General features: G+C 33.7%; 1 protein-coding gene across 1 annotated transcript in view; it reads left to right on the forward strand.

The window, feature by feature from the left end:
• The first annotated feature begins 634 nt into the window (after positions 1–634).
• LOC123697688 overlaps positions 635–18,085 on the forward strand; it is a 59,915-nt gene continuing 42,464 nt past the window's right edge. The window contains exon 1 of the mRNA XM_045644326.1: positions 635–829. The gene's annotated coding sequence lies outside the window, so the exon portion shown is untranslated. The remainder of the gene's footprint in view (positions 830–18,085) is intronic.

Consider the following 18,085-nt stretch of genomic DNA (forward strand, 5'->3'; position numbering starts at 1 on the left):
AAAGTCGATCATCAAAAGTTTGCGCAAGGAAAAAAAAAAGATTATGATGATTATTAATAATTGTATCCTTCTTCGGACATAGTGAAGACTATTTTAAGTGTTAACTACGCAATAACTACGTAACATTAAATTATGTTTTACACAATATGTCACGTCATTATAATAATATTATATATTTTATGTAGGTTATTTTTAACCCATTGAGCCCCGAGCGGCCCGATCGGGCCACGACAAATAGATTTTCTATTGTGTCTGTGATTCCGGGGGCTTAGTTATTACGGGTTAAACTGTAAAGACGTATTTTGTAAAGTATATTTAAATTAAAATAATAAACTATTAGTTATAGCGCCATCTTCAATCACTAGGCTAACTAAGGTAACTTTGATAGTTTACAACATTTTCAATAGATGTCACTACGGATAGAAAATAATATTACTGAAAAAAAATTAATATGCTTATTTAAATACATTAAAATAATTTAAAATTTTTATACTAAACATTAATTAAAATTAAAAACAGTTATTATTAACTTTCAATTAAAACATGAGAAGTGTATATATTATAGACATTGACAGATATTGGTTATCAACTTCACACTATAATTTTGTCACTGTCAACAATGAATTAATGCTTTTGTGTCAAAAAATCAAACAACAGTGAATAGGACCGTTTGTGTATCATTTTGTATATTATTCGGTGAACATTGAATAAAAAAAGCTAATATAAACGTGTTAAACCACCTTGTTTTAATCGTAAGTAAAAAGTGTATTCTATAATAAAAATAGTGAAAAGTTTAATGGTCAAAACTGGCGTGGGAGTTGTAATTTTGGTATGTACTTATAAATTTATTTATTTTATACTGAATTATAATCATATCTTATCAATACTCCTATTATTTAAATTTTAAAAATATTATTCAAAACTTAGATTCAATTTGGTCAACTAATTCTCGTTTTCGTAGACGAACTATGAGGTAAAAAACAAAGAACGTATTTTGCGTTTTCGTCCTAATAAAATTAATCAAGGTCCAATATGAATTATGAACAAGTACAATACATTTAATTTTAATTAAAAATCCTTTATTATTTCCAACAATAACTTTCAGTAGGTTTTACTCCATTTTTTACTTTTAGAAAATAAATATTCTACTTATAATTAACCTGTACCTAAATAAAACAAATAAGTAATTTTAAAATGCAGCAAAAATAAACTCATTCACAGAAAGCAATAAATGATATAAGATATATTAATTATTGCAGTATGAAAAATTTAAAATGCACTCTGATGCTAAGTTCTGTTGCCATAGCATCCAAATTCCTACACTTTGACCCATCATAATTATATTGTATGACAGATATCTATCCTGCTTATACACATACAAGTAATATGAGTAAGAAATAGTGTTGTCGGCCCCTGGCTGTATTTTTAACTAGCTGTGCCGCGTGGTTTCACCTTCGTGGCCCCACTCCTGTTTATCCAAGCGTGATGATATATAGCCTTATACCCTTCCTCAATAAATAGGCTATCTTAAACTAAGAATTTAGTATTTAGTAGTAGTAGCTCGTTCAAACAAACAAACAAACTCTTCAGCTTTATAATATTAGTATAGACTATAGATAATATTGGGAATGTTATGGTTTGCTTCTTAATGTATTTGTTATAATATGTAGTATAAAAACAATATGTTGGATAGTTAATTTATTAAGGACTAGCACACACATACAAAATGTGCTCATATTGTTTAAGGGGCAGGCATGAATATTAAGTAATTTTAATAATTTATTAATTTGCCTTAGCCTTTATAAAAATAATATATAGAGAAATCTGAACGTTAAAAAGATTCCAATTTGATTCTAATTTGAAATATCTTTTGTCTTAAATATTATCATGGTACATATCATAATTGATCTCGTTGAGTTTGCAAAAATTAGTTTGGTATGCCTCCATCTTATAATAGTTATACATTGAAGAAGTTTCTATGCATACATTTGCAAATACTCAAACTAACCTTGTGAATAAATATAGTTTTATGTAAAGTGCCATGCTGAAATATTTATGTGTTTATTGAATATCTATCATTCCAGAATAGCATCCTCTTAATTCTACATGAATAAATAAAAATTCAACTGACTTTTATATCTTAACTGTACATTTAAACTTTTTGTTTGTTTTACAATTTTTGGTAATAATTTAACTCAAATATTGGTCAAGTGTGGGTCGGAATCGATATCAAGGGTTCTGCACAAATAAACTAAAGACCAACTGCAAAAAAATAGATCACCCATCTATTTTATGACTGAACCTACTGTTGCTTAAACTAACAAATTAATACACAATAAATCAAATCTAAAACCGAATGACAAGGCAACAAAATACAAATTGATAAATTTACACACGGAACTTGAAAGTTTTGGCTTGTTTCTGTTACAAATGTACCTACCCTCATTCAACTTTCGTATTTATCAGCTGATGTTATTTAACTTGCCTAATTTGTTTGTTTGTATTGTATCGGAATTTGTTCTTGCGGGTACATTGATATAAAAGCCGATTGTGTTGTGAAGACGTTTAATTTTCATTCAGGCGGTTATGAATGTTAGGAATTTTTCTTCTTTCAGCGCGTTGAGAGTAAAATTTCAAGGTTGCGTTATGGCAATATTGTCACGTCGTGGATTAAGCAGATGATTTTCTATCTTGCCAAAGAAGTTTCACATCTGACACGTATGCTCGGCACACACGCTCTTTTTTAATAAAAAACTAAACCACTTTCAAATTATCTGAATCAAATTAAACATAATAAAAAAGCACAAACCGTCAAAACAGTCGAATTGAGAACCTCCTCCTTTTTCGAAGTCGGTTGAAAAGTAGGAATGTATTTCTTTCTGGATTCAGGTCTCCGCGCGTTGAGTGCATTTAGGGTCCTTGATCCCAGCCTCCTACGTACCGGTTTCCTAGGTTTTATTACGCAGCACAAATGCCTGTACAGTGTACAGGTGTCCTATTTACGGAGTATTTTAGTTTAATTGAGGTTTAATGGGTTTGATTTATTAACACAAACATTGAATCAGACACTCTAGACTCCCCTGTGACCACATTTGATGTTAAATGCTCTAAATGTCCATACATAATGTTTAGAATACATTAAGTCTTTAATTGCTGAATAACTCGCGTAAAATCAAACAAGAAAACACAGAATATATAAAATTCTAAAGATGGGAATTGCGTATCAAAACGTTTTCATTTATATTTCAATAACGTATTTAATCACGATTCACGACTAAATTGGCTGCTTCTTATGAATGAATCTTTTATATTTTCCTATTGATTTGTGGAATAAAAATATATGAATAGAAAATGCTAATAGAGTAATATTTTGAATGCTCATTATATTGGGGGCTGGGGCAATTATATCTTAAACTATAGCCGTGCCCCGGAGTTTTACACAGTTTGCTCCGCTCCTGTTGGTCCAATCTAATCTAACACCGAAAGAATTTTTCAAATCAGACCAGTAGTTTCTGAGATTAGCACGTTCAAGCAAAAAAACTCATCGGCTTTATAATATTAGTATAGATTTGACTATATTTGATCTACCGATAATATATTACACGAGTCTATCTTCTTTACCTTACCTCGATTCAGTATTAATTGGATGTTCACTGTAAGTAATAAGTTTATTGCGTAGTCCTATTAAAAGTAACTTTTAAATTAAATAAGTGATTGACCGTGAGCGTAGAGATTACAATTGCTCGTTAGCGTAATCCTGTTTATATTATTTTGTTAATACTTTAAGACCTTCAAGTTCAATGAAAGTAAACAATATGACATTTTATTTCCAGTTTTGGATAGTTTATTTTGTCTGTTATGTTTATTAACGTGTTCCTTAATTTAACAAACACGTTTTTACCTTTTCTTACATATACCTACGCTTCCATATTTACAAAATGATGAATAATGAACTAGATACATGAATTATTATCGACGAGACGCAATATTTTTCTTTCCAAAATATTGACAACTCCAATTTGTATGTAAAACAACAAAACATTATTTTTTATAAATCATGTACAAACGCAAACCATCACATTTTATGAACCTTCTTCAGAAAATTGTTCATAAATTAAGAGCTGAAGAATTAAAGTCTATTACGTTTAGGTAAAATTTATTCCAGGCCACGAAAACTTTCAGCCCCGTTTCGCTTCTTTCTCATTCAATATAGCGACCAAAGTGTTGGAAGCTTGTTAGTATTTTATTTTGTTATATTTTATACTAGTTTCGCTCTGCAGTTTTACCCGCAGTACTCCGCTCCTGTTGGTCTTAGCGTGATGATATATAGCCTTCTTCGATAAACGGGCTATCTTAACACCGAAAGAATTTTTCAAATCCGACTAGTAGTTCCCGAGATTCGCGCCAAATAAACTCTTCAGCTTTATAATATTAGTATTGATGTTTTTAAACAGTAATTGGATTACCCTTGCACATAGACGACGTATTTGCATTTATATAATAACGTAACGGCACCGGTTTCCGACTAGCCTCCTCTATCCGACCATTTTGATTTTTATTTGATAAAACGTTTAAAATACGCGCGACACTCGTGAAACTGAAGGCTTTCGATTCAATCACTTATCGTACGTCATCTGTCCAAAATTGGGTTTCAAATTTTAACCGACATTTCGTCAATCCAAGAAAAGCTAGGCGAGGGTGTAGTTTGTATTGAATTGAATGCGAAAAAAACATAAAACGGTGAAAATAAACATTTGGATTTTTACGCTAAATACTCTGGTAAGTTTGTGATTACTTTACTTTGAACGTTTTATTGGTGTTTTAAATTATTAATTTTAAAATATACATGCAAAGATAGCGTGTTTTTATAGGTTTTTTTGGACAAATAATTATGGACGGAATGAGGAGCTTTTCAAAATACCAACATTCCGAAATCCGACCGAATCGGTCGGTAAACGGAATTTCGCACTTTGTAAAAGAAGGTAATTATCTATTATGCCTGTTGTTTTGTGGAGGTTTCGTATTAAGTTATTTATTCTAAAGGCTATGCTTATATACTACACCTGTATGCGACCAATGCTAACTTTAATGGATTATTTGTAATATACGTTTTAACTGACACTCTTTTTTGATTTTTTCGTTATTCATTTACAAAGACCGGTCTGGTTTAAAACCCCTATATTTTACGTTTATGACACATAATTGCATAACTACGAAATTGTGAGATCTTTATAAGTGTACATATGAAATAGAAATGAACTAAAAATGAATATCAATTTCGGTTTAGACTTTAGAGGCTTTATTACGCAATTTTAGGTTTGGTCGGAATCTAGGTGCGATATATTTCCCTGTTTCCGTCCAACTGGGTTGCTTTTGCTTGCGCTGTGCTTGAGTGAAATTGCATGCGTTTATTTCAGGTCATCATCATGAGTGATAAAAAAGAGGCTGAAGTATTCTCATTAGCTGAAATAATACTTTTGGTGAAATGGATTTTAGAATTGGGCAAAGTAGTCAATGGGACATTCTAATTTAGTGTGGATGACCAGTGAGGCATTTTATGAGTTTGAGTTTGAGTAAATGTAATTTTAAATTACTACAGTCTAACATAGAGTTAGTTTTTGTTATTATAATAAATGCTCAAATATTATTTAAAACTAGCGGTCCGCCCCGGCTTCGCCCGTGGTACATATTTAAAATATCTCTCCATAAGAACCATCCTCGTACTTCAAGTAATATAATAAAAAAAGAATTATCGAAATCGGTCCACGCGTGATGCAGTGAAAAGACGAAACGGGTTTTTACGAATTTCCATTGTATTTCTATTATCATAAAGTTGATTTTAGTAGAAAATATTTGACTGGTCGGAATCTAGCTACTCAGTGGTCGGAAACACGTGTATTTGTACTCAGTCGGTCGGAAAATGGTGCTTTCAGTTAATTTCCAGTCGTGACAGTTAAAATCCAAATTTAGGTAATAAAAAGCCATTATGAAATACAATTATGTGCATATTTTAAAATATAAGTTCGTAATCTTTCATAATATCATTTTTTCTTATGACCTCTAGAGTATTTAATTTATCTTTTAAAGGATTCATTTAGCCGTATCAATCAGTGGTCGGTATTCGGTGCCATTACGTTATGTCATCTTACTTAAAAAGGTTAGCATTGAGATTTGTATAGCCTAGATTTCCTTCAGCTCATATTAATTTCTCTTATATTGAAATATTGTTTTAAATTATGAAAAGTAGCCGTAGATAATGTATGTTTTCAAAAGAATAGTACACAGTTCCGATAAACATGGTCCATATCAATAATATTTTGTTAAAATCTACTACAATTTTACCAACATCGTACAGGAAAATAAAGTATTGCAACCCACACAATTCAGGCATTACAGTATTCGCACAAGCATGATAACGTGTGAACAGTTTTATCTGCCTCCATTGAAATTATCACTTATCTGCTAATGACTCGATAGCATTTAATTAAGCCTTTGTTTTGCACAATGGACAACGATAACTAGTGTTAATCCTGATAAGAAATCAACTAGTACTGCGCTTTTCAAATTAAAGGTCTGAATTTTTTACCCTTGCCTTGTAAAGGTCGGAGTTAAGAATACGTTAGAATTACTCACGCGACTTCTTCTTTGGATAAAATTTTTCACACTATTCAGTAATAAGACTTATACAAAACTACCTTTATCCCTTCTACGTTAACTTTGCACTTAAGGTGTGATTCAATTTATTCCTCAATAGAATTTCCAGCGCCTCTTTCACAGCTTTCAAGTTTTATTATCGTTTAGTCGTGACAATCCTCTTCAAGAGCCTATGCTCTTTCTGTATATATTACAACTATAGCTGCGCTTCGCGTTTTCACCCGCGTGGTTCCGCTCCTGTATGATATGCCTATAGCTTTCCTCGATAAATGGGCAATCTAACACCGAAAGAATATTTCAAACCGGACGGACAATCGGAGTAGTTCCTGAGATTAGCTCGTTCAAACAAACAAACAAACTCTTTAGCTTTATAATATTAGTATAGATTATTTTAAATCCATTCAGCAGTCAGGGTGTGAAAACGCAATAGACACACACATAGTAAGTTTCGCATCACTATGATATTAGGTAATGTATAAAAATTACGAATTAACATTGATTACAATATACAAGAACATGAAAACGCACATCTATTGCGTATTCTTGTAGCAATATTATTTAACCTTAGTCTTAATATTTTGTTGATGTTGAAATGAAATACGGAAAATAATACTCATGTCACACTTGTACCAGCCTGCCTTTTACCCCATGTGGAAAAAGTCAGGAAATATATGAAGGATAATCTTCCATAAATGACTTTAATCAAATGTTTTCCGAGCGCGGATGTCATATTTCTTGCGTTTTCGACATTAATTCTTCATCGTGGAAGTTTCTTCAGAATTACTGTCGTTCGCTGGTGTCATATCTGCTAATGTTCCTTATATGTTTGATTAGATCTCGCATGTAGGAGCATCCTCAAAGTTAATTGCCACGCTATGTGCTTTAGTTACCCCAGTAAACTTAGCTACGGTTGTGTTCAGTATTCCGCTGTTTTTTTTCTTACTGGAATAAAGGAACAACAGGAAAGTCATATAATTATTCAGTGCAAATAAATAAATAAACGCACATTTGGGTTAAATAGACAGAAATAACTTCTAGTTATACGTTTTTATACGAGCATTAAGGAAGTATAATGACGACTAGAAAAATAAACAAATAAGGACAAAAACAATGTACCATCATAATCGGCGCATAATGAATGTATCGTAATTACCTGATATGATTTGTAGAAAGATTTCACACCGATAGCCGATGCAGCTAACGGACTCGTCACACGCGATGTACATAACTTTACGTAATCAATTAATAGCAATCATTATGTTAGTGTGAACGCCACGTACGATAGTATTCAGTTTATTTATGAAAATAATGTTACTCTAACAAATCTTTAGATTCAGAAGGTAGATGAAATAAGGCTGGTTGCAGAGCTTGACCGACCGTCAGTGCGTACCGTCGGTCCTAACGATACGCATCAACAATTGTATGACTATGACACTAATGCGCATGCCAATTATACGCGTGCGTATGGTCGGTCTAGCTATGAACGGTTTTATGAATTTCCATACATATGACAAGCGCGACTGACGTACGCCCTGATGGTCGGTCAAGCTCTGCAACCAGCGTTAGTAAGAAACAGACTAGATCATAAAAATAAAATAATTGGGAAACATAACAGGTTAACAGATTATCGCATCGTAGAAACCTCTAAGGTTATTTATAATTTGAACTATTTTTTTTACTTAAGCGTTGTGTGATTACACACACCTGTATAGCATTACAGGAATTTATTTAAATTGCAACGATAACCCCAGATTCTTTCGAACTTGGCACATTTTATACTTTCCTCATAATTATGTCCTTGGATAACGTTTCAAATCGATTGTTACTCCGTCGTACACTGACCTCCAATCGGCTGGATTAGTGTCATTAAAGGTATACTTTAGCGTCGCCACTGGATTACCCTGTCATTAGTGCTGTGGTTGGTCTGAACCTATCTATTACATAACGTCTCTGCCGCCACAATGGTAGTTCATCTCGAGGGAGTAATCAACCGTATTGTTTGTAGTTAAAAAGCCATTTTCAGAGCTCATTCAAATGAGATGCAGTTTTATTGCAAAATACGTATTTATGATGATTGATGATGGTTTATGGTTCATGACTGCATCCTTAATGAAATTTTAAGGCGTTTTGAATAAGTGGCTATTAATTTTGTTATATATTTTTCCAATCTTCCACTTTTCGTTAGCTTCAGTAAAATTTACGTACCTGTTCATTATTTTAAAGTAAATCGAACATGCTTCAAAAAATACTTGTAGTTATGAAGATGACCAAATTCTTTATCCACATAGAATTCATATTTAATTCTACTGGAAGTATTCAGTATGAATTAGGTCAAATTCAATGAATAAGGATGTGGGTAAAAAAGATATGAATACGGAAAAGGTATTCATATAGGAACCGATACACGCTCTGGTGGCTTAGGCTTATGTGAAAATGAATTCACAGTAACGCTCGAACGTTACCACAAACAAATGGGTCAGTACTAAGAAAAGCGACCGAAAATATTACGTTAGATAAATCTCCGCGTTCATTGTACGTCCATGACAGGCCCGATGAAGCGAACAAGGCTAGAAACAGCGCTGGTAATTAAGTGCCTATAGCTTGCGGCATCTACATGACGAAAAGGTCACCTTGAATAGGGTGTGAAAGGTGCTTAGGCGTTTGTGCTATTTGCTGGGTTCCGCACACAAAACGTAAATGTTTTCATGAAATAGTACAGGCTTAATTAAGGGCTGCGAACCCTTTTCCTATGAATAGCTCTCCAGCGTCAATATTTTTCCATAACAACCGCCATCTTTAAGGAAAAGAGGCCAAACCTCTTAGTGGTACGAAAACGAGAAAAGCTTTATCACGGATTTTGTTAATTTCTAAGATATTAATGTCCTTGCACTACCGCTATTATAAGTTATAACCCATGACCATGTTCTAGTTAAAATATGAATTTACTTTTTCGCAGAACAAGCTATCCTAGAACCAACATTAAATTCATTAAATATATAAGAATGTCCACAAAATGTTTGCTTCTGTTTTATTCCCTCATCTATTTCATCGAAATCATTTAACATTAATTAGTTTCACTCCGAACCTTCGTTACCAAGTGTTCTGACACTTAAATGTTCACTTGGTCAGGACAAATCTGGATATTCACTATGATTTGCATTCAAATAATAATATTTTATTCAACTAGCTATTTCAGTTCGTGTTATCCATACTGAGTGAAAACTATTAAAGCGTTCAATTATTACCAGCCACGTTTGTAACGGTTCGATGATTCTAAATCGTTTTCAGTAATGCAATTGAGTGATATATTTATCAATCTAGTAAATGGTAGAAAAATCTATTGTTTTCCTATCGAGCTATAACTTCTTTATTTATAGAAACCACGGTTTTGTTTTACGTAAGCGATTATGCTTATGAAATATTTTAAAGTTTCAAAACAGTATGCATCTCTGCTGCTCTAATTCGCTGGTTGGTCAAGGTGTCAAAATGTTTTGTTTTTAAGTGGTCCATGCTTTATGCAAAACTGTCTACAGAATATTGGCTTCAATGTCGATTATGTTTTCACGTTTCCATATTCTCGTATGAAAATTGAACTGTAGGTACTGTGAATATATTCTTGTATTTGTGGATAATCTTCCAGTACCTCATCATACGTTATTATGATGTGCCGGGTCGTTTGCCTCCAATGGTTGAAACGCTCATTTTAAATTGAATGAAGGCAATTACAAAAAGCATATTGTTCAAAATACACATTTAAATCGAACATTAAGGGCGGCCGGACACGGACTGCTTCAAGCAGTTGAGACCGACGGCTTGAAGCCGCGACCGCGCGGTGAACTATAGATATTCATTCACTGCCGTACACGTGACTGCTCGAGCAGAAGCGACCGCTTCAAGCCGTCAACTGCGTGGTTGGTAGGGACAGATCGAGCAGTCAACGACCGACCGCTCGAGCAGTTCGTGTACGTCGCTTAGCCGTTAACTGCTCGAGCTGCCCGTGTACGGCCGTTCTAACATCCACGCTTGAAAATTTTACGTCAGCGTAATTGCAGGTACTTTATGTTAATTATAATTGTTGGTTGTTTGCGTAACAATTGGATCTAGTTTACTCAAAAATAAGGTTATGCGCTTAGCTCCGATTTTCCTTATTAATATTCTTAAGCAATACTAGGATACGGGCTGTTCAGTACCGACACATTGGCACACTTATTCGGCATACATTTCTTTCTTTAATGTATTCTTGATTGTCTCCGCCGCTGGCCGCAATGAAATGGAAAGTGCGGCGTGGGAATTATTGTTCTCATGTTGCGACAATTTGCGGATTTCAAAAGTTGTAAGAATTCTGCAGAGGCGATGTGGTGAGGCATAACCCCTGCAACTTTACAAAACATCGATGGTTCATGGGACAATAAGAACAGCACCAGTAGGTACCAATATGCTAACGAGTATTCGATGCATAGATTGCCATTTGCCTGATGTGTTTGTTTTGAATGTATCGGTTTGTTTACATTTACTATTTCATCAAGTTGAATTTGAACAAGAATAATCGAAATTCTTAGATTACACACACACACTGGATATTATCAAAACACCAATAAGATAGGTATTCGAAGTTTATTTTATTTACTACATAAAGATGTAATCGAGCCAACGAAACCCAAGGAATTATAAATATACTTCGTTAACCCTTAAATTGATTTCGTCCGTTTTAAAGGACATAGTATTTACACACATGCTGGCGCTGTTATGGCAGACCTAAGCTTCGCTAATTGGTATATTGGGAAGGGACTAGCTATGTCCTTCGCGTACATGCAGGTTTTTTTACCAAAACCATGTACAGTCGCGGATGGTGACCATTTGAAAATTGCAAAAAACGGATCTCTTGACTCTTCTGATAAAATTGATAATAACTGTAAGTATTTTGGCTATTTTGCTTATAATGTTATATTATTAGTTAGAATACGATTGTAAGTACAGTATTTTGACATAATTTTTACATATTTTACAATATTTGGTATAAAAATATTAGTTTATATACGATGTCCCATAAAACGGACGTTGACAACTTGGAGTATATACTAGGGTATTCTTCACATGTCCTATGTAACGGACGTTGCCAATAAGGCCCTCCATTTGCAACGGAATCATTTTGATATATTTTTCTCTATTTTTATTATATTTTACAGGAGCATGACTTGGCAATCAATAAAAAATCCCCTAACTACATCTGGCGGAAGTTGAAGAGTCTGGCGTTGAGTTGAGATGTCGATTTCGAAGGAAATGTAGACCTACAGGATATGATAATAGTGTCAATCATTTACCCCCAGCAACATACCTTCGGAATTATACGACATATTGATTTGAGACACAATGAAGACCCAAAAAGTCAGAATTTTTACCACCAACAAAATATTATTGCTGCAGAATTACAGCCTAACATGAGGTGCGAGATGAATCTTCCCTACTTCTCAGTAGTTCTTCAGTCACAGCATCATGTTACTTACCAGAAATACCACCCAATGTTTGAAAATTTAAATAATAATACCTTACAAATTAAAAAAAAACTGGCAGCAAATGGATATATTATATGCCAAAGAATCCAAAAAAAGCGATTTAAATTTCCTGTTCGTTTTGGTACTTCAGGCATGGTATACCACTCCTTTGCATACGATGAAGCAAACACATTTCAATCTGTACAATATAAGAAATGGGAAGAGGGCTATCTTGGTGTATTAGATGAGTTCGCAGGATATGTAATACTATTTCTATTCTAATTCTTAGCATATTCTTAGGCTGTGATTTTTGGTAGTGTCGTTTTTTAAAATCCATTATTTTTAACGATATCGTTAAAGTTTTAACCAACATTTTAAGACAGATGTTTGAAAAGCTTATTCTAGATCGTCCATAATTATAATTTGATAATAATTTTGAATTACAGAGTTGAAAATGTCCATTGTATTCATGTACCACGGTTGCAGGAATAATGTGCAATGTCCGTTATATGTGACGGTTCGAACATGTACATATAATTGGCAATGTCCGTTTTATGTGATATAGCGAAAACAATAGAAAAAAATTAAAATTTTGAATTTTTTTTTCATTTTCCTCTTTTCTATCCTAATTCCAATACATCCACCAAATTTGGACATTATAAACACAAGTTATCTAGGGGTGACAATTTAAGGGTTAATTTCTGCTGATCTAGATTAAATTTCGCTTCTGCTCATAAGAACTATCTCATTCTTCGTATCTTTGGCCAAAGTATGTCAAAATGCCTGTGGGCGTAACAAGGGCACTAGAAAAGAAGCTTATCTCAAAAACCTGAGATCAACATGATACGAGTGCCGTCAAAGGTACTCGGGTTGGTTGAAGGTCCATCCTACGTACATTCCTGGTAAATATTTATTGAACGCTGCATTCCTGAAATAATATTTGACAATAATTTTATAGGTATTTGAGATAATTAAATATTTTTGTGTATTTTGCTCCGAGCGCGCCTACGAAATTTTCGAGATAATGATCAAAAAAATAATTTTCTTATGAATTGTATTATTTTCTATTCCACTAATGATGTACAATTTTCTTCCAAATTAAAAGCCTTTTTCATAAAGTTCGTCTATTCATAGCGTCAGATAATAAGACATTGTAATTGCGTTGTAATTTAAATTCGCTTATTTTCAGTTTCAGAAAAAAAAAATCGGTCTGGTTGCTGGGTTCAAAATAAAGCGCAATTTTGACTCTTACGGCATTTTCACATATTTGTTGTCAAAATGGGTTACGTTGTTAACGAAATACCCAAAAACGTGAGTTTGGTAACCTAAAATGAAACTTCGCTCTTAATTGCAAGCCTTTGAAACTATTTGCAGCGGCTGTTGTGATTAAACTGCGAACCCCGCGCTTCCATTATACTCTGGGACGGAATTTTAATACAGCATTCTTTTGTAGTTACCTGTTTTTGAAAGGGTCCAAATCAATTTTATGTTCGCGTAAAAATGTCCTGTGTAGAATCATAAATCCTTTGTTTACATAATCTGCTATGTTTTGGTACTAAACTATTTAATTTAACACATTGCATTATCCAGATCGTACTGCTTTCAGTGATATTGTGCCGATATGCAATTACTTTGTCAGAGACATATTTAGTTGAACAGAATTTTCTTTCAATTTGGGTACTCAAGAGACTTGATGTAACTCTCGCATTAGGCATGTGTGAATGTGAGATTCACAAAACAGAATTGTTATGGCTCCTTCGACATTATAAATGCAAATAAGTAATTAGGAAGTAAACAGACCAATTTCAGCTCGCTCTGATTGCTAAACGTGCTACGTGTTCACTTTTACGTTATTTCCTTACGTAGAAAGTTAATTTGTAACGGTCAATCGGGCGATTGTTCGTAAACAATGCAATGAGATCTATATAATTGGTATCGGAATTTCTGCCCGTATTGACAACGATATAATATTGAACGGAATACAACTTTTACTCTTGCATGTGTGCAAAATTTTAACGAGTTAGCTTCGGATATTCGTTTTGTTCGATTTTTAATTGGATGCAGTATGGATGTACTAGGTAAAAGTTTTTCGATCTAGGTGAGTTGAGTTTTGCGAGGAATTTATTTTATCATCAAAACTAGGTCAGTACCTGTAACTGTAGGTGTTTGTAGTCAAAATGAAGTTTTTTTTTGGTAGTTACATCAATGTAGTTGCAAAAAACCAATCGTCTCAGTAGCGAACAGCAAGGCAATATTGAAACAAATAGTCTTCGAAAAGGGATAGCAATCAAAAGGGGCAACGCAGTACATAATTAAATTAAAAAAAGGTTTCCGTTTATGTGTTTGTTGCAATAAGGTCGAGCGTCTTACTAAAACGGATTGTATTTTGTTCTAAAAAAGCCTAACAAGCTTCCTGCTCTAAGATACCCAAAACTAGTTTAAAGCCCTTATCTTGACTGCGGTTGTGGTTTAAGCTCAAATAACCTGTAACGTCGGTCTAGTTATTTTTAAAATAATAACCGGTCATATGTTCAGATAAACAACATTGTTATATAAATAACATCACCCACATGCATCGATAAAAATTAGTTGCATGTATCAAGGTTGCAAAACTTCAATGAGAGTGAGTTTTAAACAAATTGTAGGAATATAAAATGCGGTAACATGGTTATTGTAAAACTTATGTGACAGATAGTCCGTTTATCAAAGAAGGTTATATATAAATGCTACGACAAATTATTATAGGATAAAGCAGCAATAAATAAAGTTGGAAAAACGAAAAAATAATAATGCGGGTGGAACCGCAGAGCACAGCTAGTTACTAAATAAACTGATGTGCGTGTTCCATTTCTCATCTAACCATGCTTACCACCCACACATGAATTTAAAAATAAAACATAATAAGCAAATATAAAATTTCCACGCATTACCAAGCACAGATTATAACACGTGACCACAGATTCCCTAATTGGATTATGGAATCGATATTCAACTCGATATACAGCTCAATAATCGATTCGACATATTCGATACTGTTTACAGTCCGATTGTATAACACAACGATTATAGTGTTTTGAAATTTCCTCTTTGCAAAATACGATATGGGTATAGCGAAATAATGAAAGCGAGGAAAATAACTGAAATCCGCGTACGTAATAAATTGTGCGAAAAGAATCGTTTGAAAGCCGATAGTTGTTGAATGTTGTTCATGTGTTTTTATTGTTGAAGTGAAACTTTACTAGTAATATTTTATTTGAATATCTTCAATCATCAATTAAATTAAAAAAAAGTGTATAAAATGCATCTATAATATGGGGTGTATAATTCATCATCGTTCGGAAGTTATAGGTCTATTTTTTTTTTTTAAGTGAAACTTTTTGGTCTGTGTAGCGCATGTCGCGTGTCGCACGATACGTACGATAATTATCGTACAAATACGATAATTTTTAGTTAAATGTCTATAGTGTGAAAAAAAGTTTCACTTTTACCGTGGTTTCATAAAACCACACAAGATTTTTATTTTTATTTAAGACATTTCTTGAGATATGATTAGGTATAAAACAAGGAAACATTAAGTGACATATCACACTAGCGGATTGCGAGCGGTTTCAAAGCGGAGCGGGTGCGCAACGAATACGTTGCGGGCGCGCAACGAACACGCCGCGGATGCGCAGCGAATTCGTTGCGGACGTGTGGCAGATGCGCAACGTTTACGTCGCGGTCATGTACACTCATTAACAAAATGGAATCCGTGCTGGTTGTTTCTTATAACTTGTTATAGTATAATAATTATGAGATCATTATTTTTTACGAGTTTCATAACATGTTAATGTTTAGGGTATTGTTTTATCTATTAAATCTTGGTCGAAACTCGAAATGCAATCAGATAACTTAATTGCTCATTATGAAAGTTCACTAGTGAAATAAATTTTAAAGCTCCTTAACTTAAACAGGGCTATCTTATTATTAGATAAATAGCAGTGAATAGAAAATTTTATCAAGCAACCAGCAACTCACTATCACTTTGCTCATAATTAGGTTCACAAAATCTCTTTATAAAATGCGTTGCTATGGGAGAGATTATACTGGTCAAGTGGTCAGTCGTTACATACTTTTGGAATGTATGTTATATTCTAAAGTCCTAGTAATTCAATTTTATAGCACCTTTTACAACAACTTCAGTTGTTATTACATATTTAGTTAAGTAAGTGCATTTCCACAGTACGGTTAAAAAATGGAGTGCTACAGAAACGATGGAAATATTGAATGGAAGTTAGGCAAGGGCTGGCTTTTGTGCGAGAGTATACAAAATGACGTTGACGCTTCTATTCGCAGCGAAACCGTTGCGCGTCCGCGGCGTGTTCGCTGCGCATCCGCGGCGTGTTCGTTGCGCACCCGCTCCGCTTTGAAACCGCTCGCAATCCGCTAGTGTGATATGGCACTAAGGTGACGAACATTTTAATTACGAGTAATAATAATTGAAATCTTCTTTTGAGACTGTAAGAGGTAACTCGAGAAAGCTCTGATAAATTCAATTAAAATGAAATTGGCCAAATCGTTCAATTAAGATGGTAACGAGTTTATTCATTTTCTCATTTCCTCGAATTGTAATCTAATTTTGGAAGTTTTTTTTATAAAAACCTGCGATACAACGTGTTGCAAATAATAAATTCATAATTTAATTTGTGTTGATAATGCCGTGCATTCCGACCATCAGAACTAACCTTGGACTTCAATTAAACTAATAAGTTGAAAAATTAGGATATTTCGCCGGGCTAGCATAATGCGTTGAATACTAGGTCGGGTCAGGGACACCGCGGCAAACGACTTTAAACCTGATTAACTTTAGTCGTATACGGAATCTTACTATCGGAGAAGCGTGTTTTGCTACATCTTAATAGTTTGACTTTATTCTTCCGCGAATCGATCGCTGTTATATGACGGAAGGTACTATTCCTCTGGTAAAAGGATTCTTCTGGTTTCGTCTGGTCCACTATCATTATGTTGGATTGTCTGGTCAACTGATTACTGAACATTGCTATTATTATATCTATTGCATTGTCCAGATATTTTGGCCCAAGATGTTAACTGAAGTTGTATTCATATTACGTATGAAATGAACATCAATTGCTCGATGTAGGATTAGGGTCGTTACATATCCAGTAACTCGCGGCGTTCTCATATCTAATACTTACCTTGTTACAGACCTGCATAATATATTAAATTAATCACACAGAGAGATTGCTTCACATAATCGTACATAACTAACCAGTAAGTGATATAATATTGTCAAACTTGAATTCAATTCGGAATCTGTATGTGACTTATTATTATTATTATTTTTTTTTACTTTTGCTCTAAATTCGCATTTTGAGGAATAACTAGCAAAACAGCACTGAATAGCATTAATAGTTCTTTAACTGCGAAAGAAATCTGTATCTCATCACGATTATCCAAATAATGTTTTTAATGTCGAATGAATAGTATCTCTCAAACGAATTAACAAATTAGCCGAATTTATGCTGTATCATGATCATTCAATAATAGTTTCATTAAATTTGCAAATGTAATTTATACAAATAAGTCGCAAACCATTCCCGTACTGCAATCGAATTATTGACAATTAAAATTATCTTAAATACAAGGACGTCGCTGTTCCACAAATCTTAATGCGTTTGTTATCTATGTAGTTACATTATAAAATTGTGTAACTGTTATAGATAATTGTAGCCTGAATTAACCTAGGTCAACCGGTTGTAGCGGACATGGGCCAACCGTGATTGCTAGGGCTGCCAAAAATATAACGGTTGCAAGTGCAAGTATTAATAATGAAACGATATTAAGCTTCTACTGCCTTTATCCTTGGATATTCTTAAACTAAAAGAATTTATTGTGTCTTGAATATTGCGTTTCTCATTGTACTACTAATTGATCTTTTT

This window comes from Colias croceus, chromosome 1 (assembly GCF_905220415.1).
Source record: "Colias croceus chromosome 1, ilColCroc2.1".
Taxonomy (NCBI): Eukaryota; Metazoa; Arthropoda; class Insecta; order Lepidoptera; family Pieridae; genus Colias; species Colias croceus.